We start from the raw sequence: 12,107 nt of genomic DNA, 5'->3' as shown, positions 1-12,107 counted from the left end.
ATAACCCTACATAGCATCCTAGTGTTTTTGCTCTTGTCTGAGCCCTGTATGTGAGGTGGATTCTCTTTTCATATGAACAAGCATATTTGGATCTCTCACTCTGATAAGTAAATACAGAGGTTTTGGCTCCCAGGCAGGAAATGACCCGGTACCCCTTATAATCTCTTTGGACATAAAAATTAAATCCAGTCATAACTCAATTACCCCTTAGAGGATTTTTATATGAGCAGGTTCTTTGCAATTTTTACCAACCACATTAAAGAGCAATCTGGCACCATTTTTGAAACAAGATGTTTTACAGCGATTTTGCAAGTATAAATATCCTATTTGGTGCAGTAACATAAACTTTGTCTTCTGAGGAAAATGCTTATCAGTTTTGATGATATTTACATAAAAACAATTTCTTAGTTTCAAATCTTTCCCATGGAAAATTAAGACAAACATTAAGTATCTGACTGTTTTGGTGACTTCACTAAGGGCTCCTGGACGAAATGATGACAGTTCTCATTGCAGGTGGAAAGACTGAAGGCAACTCTGGGAAATGCTCTGCCCCAGGAAGCACCTCAAATTGGAATGTTATTGACAAAATTGACTGGGATAACTACAAAGGTCAAAGAGAATGTGCTAGGGTTTTAGCAATATCTGCAAGAACCATTCAGGCCTGAATGAGATGATGTTAAGTTCTTGGGGGAAGGTTGAACCTAGTGTTAGATATTCAGCACTTACAAGAATCTCTCATTGGCAAGACTTATCATAAGCCAGTGTTGGTGATATTAGTACCTTGCAAACTCTCCATTGATAAAAGAAAGACTGAGCTTCTAAGTCAGATGACTGAGAAAAAGATATATTACTTATGATAATTTCTGCTGCAACTAAGAGAAAATTCAGTTTGGCCTGGATTAAATAGCAAAGTGATTTATTAGCTCAGTTACCTAAAAAGGCCATAGATAAAGAGAGCTTTAGGTCAGGCTTGACAGACCACCCAACTATGGGAGGAAATACCCAATTTCTTTCAGGCGCCAGCTCTCTCATAGTCATAAGTACCTCCCAAGGCTACATGCTGCTTCCTTATCCAAGCTCATAGGCAAAGGGCAGCCTTCTAGGTACCTCCCACAGAAACTCAGGAAAGCTCCCTTTCCAGGAAATTCCAGAAACATCTCCTTACCTCTCATTGTTGTTAACCCTGTGCCTATCCCTGAACTAATCAATGTGACAAGTAACCAAGGCAGATAACATACCAAGTTATAGACTTTAAGTCTAAGACTAGGAATTTTTTTTCTTCTAATGACAGTCCTTGATTTAATGCTCTTCACCATTAAGGATTCAAGATGATTAACGAGGACCCTCTTCCCAAAAAGGTCCGACTGAGTAAGACAGACTTCAAACTTATGGCACGAGATGAGTTAATTGTAAGATGGAAACAGTATGAAGCATATGTGCAAGCTTTGGAAGGCAGGTACACAGATCTGAACTCCAATGATGTAACTGGCTTACAGGAGTCAGAAGAAAAACTAAAGCAACAACAGCAAGAGTCTGCACGAAGGGGAAACATCCTTGTAATGCGACTAGCAACCAAGGAGTAAGAGGTGCAAGAGTGTACCACTCAAATCCAGTACCTCAGGCAAGTCCAGCAGCCCAGTGTCGCCCAACTGAGATCAACAATGGTAGACCCCGCCATCAACTTGTTTTTCCTAAAAATGAAAGGCGAACTGGAGCAGACTACAGACAAACTGGAACAAGCCCAAAATGAACTCAGACTCCATGAAGTCTGGAAGTTTACGCTGACAGGTAAACAAATCATACTCCCCAGTCAAGACTTCCCTGACAGTCCCACTACGAGAAAGCTGTGGTGGGACAGCCATGTACTCCTTTCCACAGCAAGACTCAGACTTTTTGAGCCAAAAAATCCACATTCTTATACTATCCAGTTTGTAATGGTTAATGTGAAACTCAACCAGATAAACCTTGTGTTTCAGCTTTTTCCTCTTCCCCCACCCCTTGCTTCAGAGGCCTGATGGCGTGGGACTATTCCGAAGAAGTGGCCACCTCCGAAAAATTCCCCTTCCAGGACATGTATACACTTGAGGAATGTTTCTGTTTGAAAAAAATAGAGGGAGAAACAGAAGTCTTAAGTCTGTGGCACTCTGTGTCTTCAGACAGTTTGGAGGAATGACGACCTAGAGATTTAAAATCATGAATTGAACATGTAAAATTCCAGTAAAATGTAAAAATGGAATATGTATACCTTGAGTATAGTGACTTAGAGACACTGTATATCAGTTTTGCTTTTAAGACTGTGGACTTCATGATTGTTGTTGAACTTCTTGATCAAAACTTAAATGAGGTGAATTTTGCATTTCAAGGGTTTATTTGCTAAGAAACTATTTAATAGATATTAATAATATTTCCAAATCAATTTGTGATCGTAGGTCTTATTTACCTTCTTATATTTATAAAATTTTCTAATTCTTTATGATCAGACTTTTTAATGTTTTATTTCAATCGTTTTCATATAGATATTTTTGAAAATAAAAAGATCTACAATTAAGTCAATATTGAAACCTGGGAACTCCTTAATAAAATCTTCTGATTATTAGTTGCTATTCAATGAATAGCGTAAGTGGACTGAACAAATTTTGCCACTAATGCCCGTCTCACATGACCAGCAGCCCACAGGGAGCCTGTGAGAGTGACCAGATGGTTTCTGCAAGAAGCTGATGTACCTTCTGGGACAAATGGATGGTACCCAGGGAAGCAAAAGGAGAGGAGAGGACCAGAGCTTGGTTCCCAGGCTGCTGGAGTTCAATTACTTTCTCTATCACTTTTCACATCATGACCCATTAGAGAATTTCTTCCATTATTAGGTAATTATTTGAACTGGTTAAAATAAAAAGCCATTTATGTAAGGCAAGTTTCTAAGGCATTACTTTAAGTTTCCTTCAAGTTTATCATGCTACTTTGCATATGATTGCAATAAATATTTGTTAACATCATGTGTTATGCAAAATATAAGACAACCAAAATAACATACAGTGATGTGACAGGTATAGGACGGCTGTATTCAACACTGTAATGTAATTATGCTCCCACGTCACAGTAGCTACAAGTGTATTGTACAAAACTGGAGGCAAATTATCAACAATGGTGATTTTACATTTAAATTCTACATAGCTTAATTTGTACCTCAGCTTATAACGTAGCAAAAAAAGAAGAAAAACACACACACACAGACACACACACACTGTTTGAAGAGTGTTTAAATTCCATCAAAATGTTGATTTAAAAAAGTGTAGGTTTTTTAATTGTATGTGCATAGACACAGCCCTACAGTGGAATTTCATGCTCACTGGAAACTGGAATGTGTTCTTACACTTCAGCTGTAATTTAATCTAATTTGTCAAAAGATTTTGCACCTGCTCTGAATAATTGAATATAACTAGCCAACATGAAGTTAACATTCGTAGCTTTTTGAGACATTATTCCAGCAAAGGACTTTTTTATCATCGCACCCAGGGAAATGCATACATGAAGGGAGAAAATGCCCCATGCTTCCTGGTCTGAGCTGTTGGTTTCTCCCTCTAGGACTTAATCACAACAATAAAAGTCTACCTTTTATTGAGCCCTTACCATGGACCAGGTTCTTTCCACACTTTGTCTCTTTTGGTCCTTTCCCCAATGATCCTTTGCAGGTGAAGAAACCACACCTCAGAAGGAGTAAGTGACCTGCCTAAGGTCACCCAGCTTACAAGTGGAAGAGCCAAGATTTAATCCCTAACCCGTTTTACTCCAAAGCCCTCACTCCTGACAATTGCTCTCTGGCTTCAACTCACATGAACCCAGAGCCATTCTGAGAAAAAAAATGGCCCAATCAGCAATCAGGCCATTTGGAGTGGTGCTGCAAAACTTACAGGAATACTGTATGTCTTTTATCAATGTTCATGTTGAGTAAAAACCATGTCTTGGAGACAAAGACCAAATAATTATAGCATGCACTTGATGTAGTACAACTTACATCAGGCACTGTCTAAATATAATACATATTTATTTTTAATCCTCAAAACCCTACTAGTTAGTATTACTGCCAGCCCTAATTTATAGATAATAATTTGTGACATAAAGAAATTAATTGCCTAAGGGACATGACTGGCAAGTAGAAATGCTGAGATGAGATTCAAAGGCAAACAGGCTGGGCACCCAGCACCACCCTCCATCGGCCATAATGTAGTCACATGCCTACAGTGCAGCTCTCTTCACATTCCGCTCTGTCTCTGCGTATAGCAATGACCAAAGCTTTCAGAACCAACTCTACTATTTGAGGTTCGGAAATAACACACTTCTTTGCAAAGTGTTTGGGAATATAAAGATAAATTATTCAGTTCAATAAATAGATATTCTGTTTGTATGCTCAGGTACTTTTTGTATAAAACACTCTAGACTTGTATTTTCTTTGCTAAGACCTAACGGGGAAATAAAGAGGAGAGAAAACCTGATATTGAGAAAAATGTTTTGACCATAATAAAATGGCTTTTTAAAGATGTAGAGACTCCAAGAGCTTTCTTTTAGTCAGGTAATATCTAACCGGCTATAGGAAGATTAACCCATGTAAGACAATGCATTTGAATTGCAGAGAATTAGTATTTAATTTGATGTCCATTGTACATTCTCAAACACATGACAAGGTGATTTTAAAAAACAAACTAAGGAGATAGCACTCAATTGCTGTGGGCCAGATTTACAAGAGTTAATCAGTAAATTAATTCAAACACCTGTATTAACCCTTTTTCTAATATAATCTCATAACCTTTGGCCCCATAAAAATGAAGCTCATACAAATCAATTAAGCCACTGCACATGGACTACCTCAGGCAGAAAAAAAAAGGAAATTTCTCATCCAACAATGATCCAGTACAAAAGAGAGAGGCTGGAGGCTGGGAGAGGAGCTGTTTCACTGAATGCTCCCTCTCTCCTGATTCAATTGTACTGCACTGAATTGACTAATAAGACCAAAATGAGAAAAACCCATCCAATGATGAAGAATGGGGTGTATCCATTGCCCTTCATACACCACTGGCTTGATTCACTTTGGAAAGCAATGTAAATCCAAGAACTTCAAATATGTAAGTAGGCTCTTCTCCCTGGGAGGGAAATGGTCTTGCCATAAGGCCAAAATCATCCTGCAGTACTGGAAAGGGTGCACAGTGCAGAAAACTGGGACTCCAGGAACTAAAAGGAGGCCCAAGAGAATCCAAAGAAATAATTGTCATTTACTGAGTACTGACTATGTGTGAAGCATGTGATAAACATTAGGGGCAATGAAACACAGGGGGAGAGACACGGAATTAGTAATTGGACAACCTGGGATCTGGTTCTGGCACTTCCCCTCTGTAGCCTTTCTCGTGTTTGCTTTCCTTGTGTAAAAATGGGTTGACGCCCATCTGTGTCAATATAAGGATCAAATGAAATAATGTATATGCGGCAGAGATTGCTATGAGGCCTCCCAATTTTTACCTAGGTTCTTGGCTACCTGAAATAAGTACTACATTTCCCAGACTCTCTTGAAGTTAAGTGTAGGCATATGACTACATTATGGCCAATGGGAAGCAGACAGCAGTATCAAATTGTAGTTTTCGTTCACCATCCTTAAGAAGAAGCACATGAATACACCCTTTGCCTCTTCTTTGTCCTAAACCAGCAGTCAGACATCCCCCGAGGGGACCCAGATTGGAGAGGGTGCAGGCTGGGCTGAGCAGCCCCGCCCCGCTGTGCATGAATTTTATGCACCAGGCCTCTAGCCAGCAATAAAAAGGAAAAACTTGCAAATATACAGATGAATCTCAAAACAATATGTCAATTAATTATTTCATTTACATGAAGTTAAAGAATAGGCTAAAAAAAAACAACGTATCTACAGTGATGGTCTTAGATGGGAGAATTTGCCTAAAAAGGGGCACATAGAAACCTGTGAAGATTTTAAAAAATGTGTCTTATCTTAATTTGAATGATGATAACACTGGTATATATAATTTATTTATCAAAAGTCATTGAATTTAAAATGTATTTTACTGTATGTAAATTATTCCTCAATAATAAACAAAGTTTGATTATTACTATTTTGAAGAACAATGCACTTCAAGAAATAATATAATAAGCATTTTTCCTTGGGAGATGGAAAACCTCAAGTAAGTTCTACTTGAAACATTACCTCATAGAAGAGAATATATGTCATATTACCTAGCATAATGACAATCCAAAATATAAAACCTTTAAAAATGACAAATTGTCAGTTTGTGGAGCATTCCAAAGAGGAAAAATTGTTGTTCAAAAGACTGCATTAAAATTTACTTTTGCTTGCCTGTCATAATAGACCTTAAATCAATTCTCTGATTATGAATTGCCTATTATAATATTACCCATTATTTTTAGCCTCTTTTTTTATGAGGGTACAGAAAAAATATTTTAACTTGAAGGGGAGATCGGGGAAATGTCATTGCAAGTGACAACGAACAAAGGCATTTTATGAAGCAGAAGTGATTTGGTAGTGCTTTGAGATCTATGAATTAAAAGCTGCACAGCATTTTGCTCTATAACAAAATAATTTCATTTTCAACAATCTGCACAAATACTTCAATTGGCATCAACGATCAACAAATTTATCCAAAATCAATATCTTATATCTGCTCGTGGAACTCAAATCAGTGTTACTCAGCTCTTTATTTCTAGACATCCTCCCCAGGGGCCTGATGAATACTGCAGATTCAGTAGCTCCATCATTTGCACGCACACATTTATCTTTTACCCAATGGGATTTAGAGTTATGTTCTAAACTCTCCCACTTGCCACTTACTAGCAAGTTACTTAACCTCTCTGTTCCCCAGATTTCTCATCTGTAAAATTGGATAATAATAGAATGTACCTCAGAGTCACTTACATAATCAAACATGATTATGTGTTTGGCACAGAATCTAGCTCATCAGAATTCTCAACAACTGCTAGAAGAAAAGCAACCATACAGAACTTCAGAGATAGAAAAGACCTCAGAGGTTATTCATTGATAGATAAGGACACTGATGCTTAGAGAGGGAAATGACTTCCTAAAAATCTCACAGATATTTGATGGCAGAACTGGTACTAGAACACAGATTTCCTAACTCCCAAACCAATGTTCTTTCTGACACTGTTGCTCTTTTCTCTTCTGTAACCCTGACGGGGAATATAAAACATTTGGGGGGGGGGGCGGCTAGCACTCTGAATCTGTGCCAGGAACCTGCCTTCTAAGGCACACTCTTGCTAGCCGATAATTAACTCCATTGATGCCCGTCCCGTCTTGCAGAACCTGTTTCCCAGAATACTCCCACTTTACAAAGGGGCCAGAAACAAAGAATGTAACAGCTTAGCTAGAGGGGAGGTCATCGGCACCACCCAGACCAGGCCTTTAGATACAGCCTAACTTCCCCATTCTAACTGACTCAGGAGGGGCTGTGGCAGCCCACCACAAAGCCTGGTAGTTAGGAAACAGAAAACAAAGAAACCAAAGGGTTTAAAGGGAAAGCTTCCTCCATATTCACTCACTCGGGATTTGGAGAACTGACCCCCTGAGTCACTGTACTAGTACATCTGAAAATAAATGGGTTTCTCCTGATTCTCTGAGTAATCCTGTGTGTATCTTCCGGTCGTCTGGTAAATTCTGTAATAACCCAACTTTTCCTATGCCAGGTACCCATTAATAAGAAGACACTGTGACTGAGTCAAGAAACACATATTCTATTTCCAAACTGACACCTCCCTGGACTTTTGATTTATCTTCTATAAAATGAAGGGATTGGAAACATATGATTGCAGAGATTCTGACCAGCAATAGCATTCCATGGTTCTATTTGCAAATCTAAACTCTACACCATTTTTATGGGTGAAAATTGGGACAGGATCACTTACAGTCATCCGCTCTGTCTGATCACTTTGCAAAGTTGTCCAGTCTTGTACTCCCCTCTTAGTGTCTCCCTCCAATGTTTTCACCCTCTGCCTGGAGCAGTGTGGGCAGGAATGTAATGAGCACGGGTGAGATCAGGAAAGGAGGCCTAGAGAAACATCTCCAACAAGAGAGTAGATACTGTGCTCCTCATGCCTGATGGTTCCTACAACAGGCATCTAAATTACAGAGGAACCAGCAGTCCTATAAGAGCACATAGCATGTTTTGTGGAAATAAGCAATAGGCAAAGTCTAAAAGATAATTTCAATTCTGTTTCCAGGATAATGTGTGCCTCTTCTTTCTCTGCCATTATGAAGGTACTCATTTACAGTAACAGGTGATGTACACACAGTTTTGTAAGAACTTTAGGGTGTGGTAAGCGTATCCATGCCATAAGTTAAAGGAAGAGTGGAGATGAGCTAGACCTCAGTGATGAGATAGAGGAAGGTGGTGCATCATGCTCCCCACCAGCTTTCAGATGACTTGGGACAGAGTCAGATGCACAGTAGAGCTCCTGAAGTGCCTGGACGAGACTGGCAGAGAAGAGAGTACAGGATAGAAGTAAAACAAACAGGGCGGGACTGGGGAGATTCCATCTGTTCTCCAGGCAGCATTGGGAGCACTAAATGGCTGCCCATCTTGTCCTTGAATTCTTTTTTCCTCTAAACCCCATATAGCCCATCAGATCCAACAGCAGAGCCAGAGAAGCTGATCCACATCGGTAGAAACAACTGGTTGAGCAGCTCATCAAACATGAAGGACATTGACGAGGCCCACACTTTGCCACACAATACAGAGATTCCTTCCATACGATGAAAAAAGGAAGGAAATGAGGCAGCTTGGCTTAGAGAATAGGTCAATTTGCGGCAAAGACAATTCAAATATGTAAAGGGCTAAGACCTCGTGAAGAAAAGCAGTCACTTCTCCTTAAGTAGAGGGACCATAGCTCTCATTTTCCCTGGGACATGGTTGTCCAGCTTCTGTCACGATTCTCATTTAGCTCTGTGTAAGACCCATATGTAGTGAACAGAGATCTAACTTTAAGACAAAGTTTCTAACTGAAAGATGATAAACAACTTATCTCTCTTTTCCCAACCTTTTCCAGAAGCAATGTGACTAATATTTCCTTTTCAGGAACAGAATGCAAGGTACTTGCCCATATGACAAAAGATACCCATATGCAAATACTTAGGAAAAGCACCATTCCATCTCAGGTGTGGGAGATATATTCAGCATTGCCTATCAGTTAGAAAATACTTCAAAAAAATATGCATTCTAATTACTTGCAGTTCCTTTCATTCCTTTTCACTCTGCAAACTGTTTTAATTTTCCTCAAAAGTGTCTTGATGGGCACCCCCATCTAAAGCTTAGAACAAAATTAATACAATTAAAGGAAGGTGGTAAGGGGCAGATTGCAATTCAAAGTAAAAAAAAGCTTTCTGATAATTAAAGGTATTTGGCAAAGGGAAGCACAGTGTGGTAGGAAGATCACCTAGTACAACATCTAACAAGAGCTAGCTAATTTCATTATTGACAATGGAATGGGCCACTTCATGAGGCCATGAGCTCACCATCACTGGAGATGTTTACACATAATCAATGAAGGGACCTTCCTGAGTTGAAGGAAGATACAGAATATCTCTGAGGCTCTTTTAAATTCTATAATTTATTTATTCAACAAATAATCATTTCTCTCTTTTGGATTGCTCACCCTGGACAAAGCTAGCTGCTATGTCACACAGAATTTGTGTGAGATGATAAATGTTGTTTTAAGTAGTTAAAAAGAATTGGGAGCCCAATATCGTTAGGTATTATTCTAATGGCAGAAACAATGGTGGTGATTCTACAATGTAATAATTGTATGAAATTCTAATACTTGCCTGACATTAGCCTCCCAGGAAAAAAAAATGGGTAAATAAGTCCAGAGTAGTGAAAATACATAAGTGAAAATGCAGTGAAAACTGTCAGGTGCAACATAGATATGAGCTATAATTATCGTTACATCTTTATATCGCTACATCTATATAGTTACATCTTTAATTTATCTTACATTTCATCATCTTATTGATTCCCACCCCTCTCTAATGTGCCACCTGGATAGATCAGGATGTGGGGCATGTGTGACCTCATGTTAGCAGAGGTGAGCTGTTCTATACACTCTATAGTTTAAGTCTTCCAGGTTCCAGTTTTCAGATTTCTATTTCTTAGGTGGGCACACCTTCATTTGTGTTAACTTGTATTTAGTTTTGTGAAGTTGTCATTCCACATTAGCACGTTCTAGCTCCCAAAATATCTTACATGAGTCTTAAAGTGAGTGTCTCTCTTGCATTGGCCCTCACAGTGTTTAGATCGAGTTTCAGTGCTCAGAGGACCCTCGGGAGACAAGACTGGCTTCATAGAAGAAATTTCTTCCCTACTTGACAAGAGTAAAGTCTCAAATCTTTAGTACTTGTTTTCTTATAAAGAGTAGTCCCATTCTGCGCTCCTTCATTGTTCCTGCCTCCTTTTATTCCCCCACAAAATAAAATTTTATATGACCAGGATTCAGCTACAAAACTAACATGACTCAAATCCTTAAAACTCTAAAAATACTTCTCAATAGAAGTTCAAATCCATTGGTGTGACCAGTAGCTTTTGATCCCAAAAAAGATAAGGACCTGTGCCTCAATGCCTAATTATTTTCCTCTCCCCCAATCACACTGGGGTACTTTCATCATTATTATAATGTTTCCTCGCATAAATGGCTGAGAGCCTTCATTCTGTGCTCTTGAGAGTTTGTCTGAATCACACCCATGGCGCATATTGTGTGAACTTGCAATTATATCCTGTAAGTGATCTATGAATGTGTTGAAACCAAGCATGATCATTTTGAGCCAAATTACAATTTTTTTTCAGGACCTTTATAGCCTCTCAAGTCCTGCAAACAAGGAGCGCTAACAGTAGGTTCTGACACAAAAACTGTGGATGCTCAATTTGCAAAAGCAAAGGCTGCCAGTTCCCACATTCATTCCCAGTATTTTAATGTTTAAATAGTAAATCATAAATAGGATAGGACCAGTCATCCCTCCTCTTCCATTCTCCAACAATTATTACAACAGAAGACTTCTACAATTATAAGGACAAAAGCAGCTCCCTACTGTCCCCTGATATACATACATAATTGGGAGAATATTTGTGAAACTATTGCTGCAGTATGGTTCATGGTTCCTGACAGCCAGCCATTCTATCATTACATTGTGATGGGTAGGGAACGTCCATGCCACCCCAAGGAGGAGGAAAATAAGCTGTTTAGGAAGGCCCTCCCAGACAGGAAGAGAAAATGGGAAACCTTCTTCCAAACTCCAGTGGAATGTGGGGAGAAGAGACCAAATGCCTATGACTTCACTTGCTCCCTGTAAAGTGGAACTCTGGAAATAGGAAGCGCGATGGAAACATCTGGACCGACAGATACGGGGAAGCACAAGAGCTTTCATTAGGATTTGTGAATAGTATGCTAACCTGGGCACAGCTTGGGAAGCTGAGAGGCTACAGGCCAAGCCTCATCCTCAGTAGCATGGGAACAAAAGCACTGCACTGGTAGAGGAAGGAGACTAACCAGGGGAGCCCTGGCAGCTCTCCCGGCAAGGCATGCAAGAAATCTAGGACCTCCCACCTGCTCTAGAGCAGGGATTCAGAGGCCCGAGGCGGCCTATGGAGATCTACAATCAGGATAAAATGGTTGCAGCATCCAAGGACGTCGTGATCAAAGGCAAAAGCATGAACTCCATTTGCAGACCTGACCTCCAAGTGGCCAGATAGGCCTATCTCCAACATTAGCACAGGAACAGACTAGATCAGCCCCAGCACAGTGAAGGGCAGTGGGGAGCCAAAGGACACTCTATGGGTCGAAACTCCCATCTCTCCCCTGCTAACATGAGATCACACATGCCCCACACCCTCATCTATCCAGGTGCCACATTAGTGGGGGGTGGGAATCAATAAGACTAAGCATTTACCAAAAAAGGACTGAATCATCCAAGAGAGATTATCTAAACCTGAAGGTATTGGGATTATGTAAATTGAGAACTAAAGTTAGTTTTGACATCTGCCCCTAACTACCACCACCCAGGTGAGGAAGATCGCATCAGTTTTAGGAAACTC

General features: G+C 39.7%; 1 pseudogene; it reads left to right on the top strand.

The window, feature by feature from the left end:
* Positions 1 to 1,328: 1,328 nt before the first annotated feature.
* Positions 1,329 to 8,783, top strand: LOC132226560 (pre-mRNA-splicing regulator WTAP-like; annotated as a pseudogene).
* The last annotated feature ends 3,324 nt before the right edge of the window (positions 8,784 to 12,107 follow it).

This window comes from Myotis daubentonii, chromosome 2 (assembly GCF_963259705.1).
Source record: "Myotis daubentonii chromosome 2, mMyoDau2.1, whole genome shotgun sequence".
In the NCBI taxonomy this organism is placed as follows: domain Eukaryota; kingdom Metazoa; phylum Chordata; class Mammalia; order Chiroptera; family Vespertilionidae; genus Myotis; species Myotis daubentonii.
Note: the sequence above shows the minus strand (reverse complement) of the source record. Positions and strands in the feature narration are given on the sequence as shown.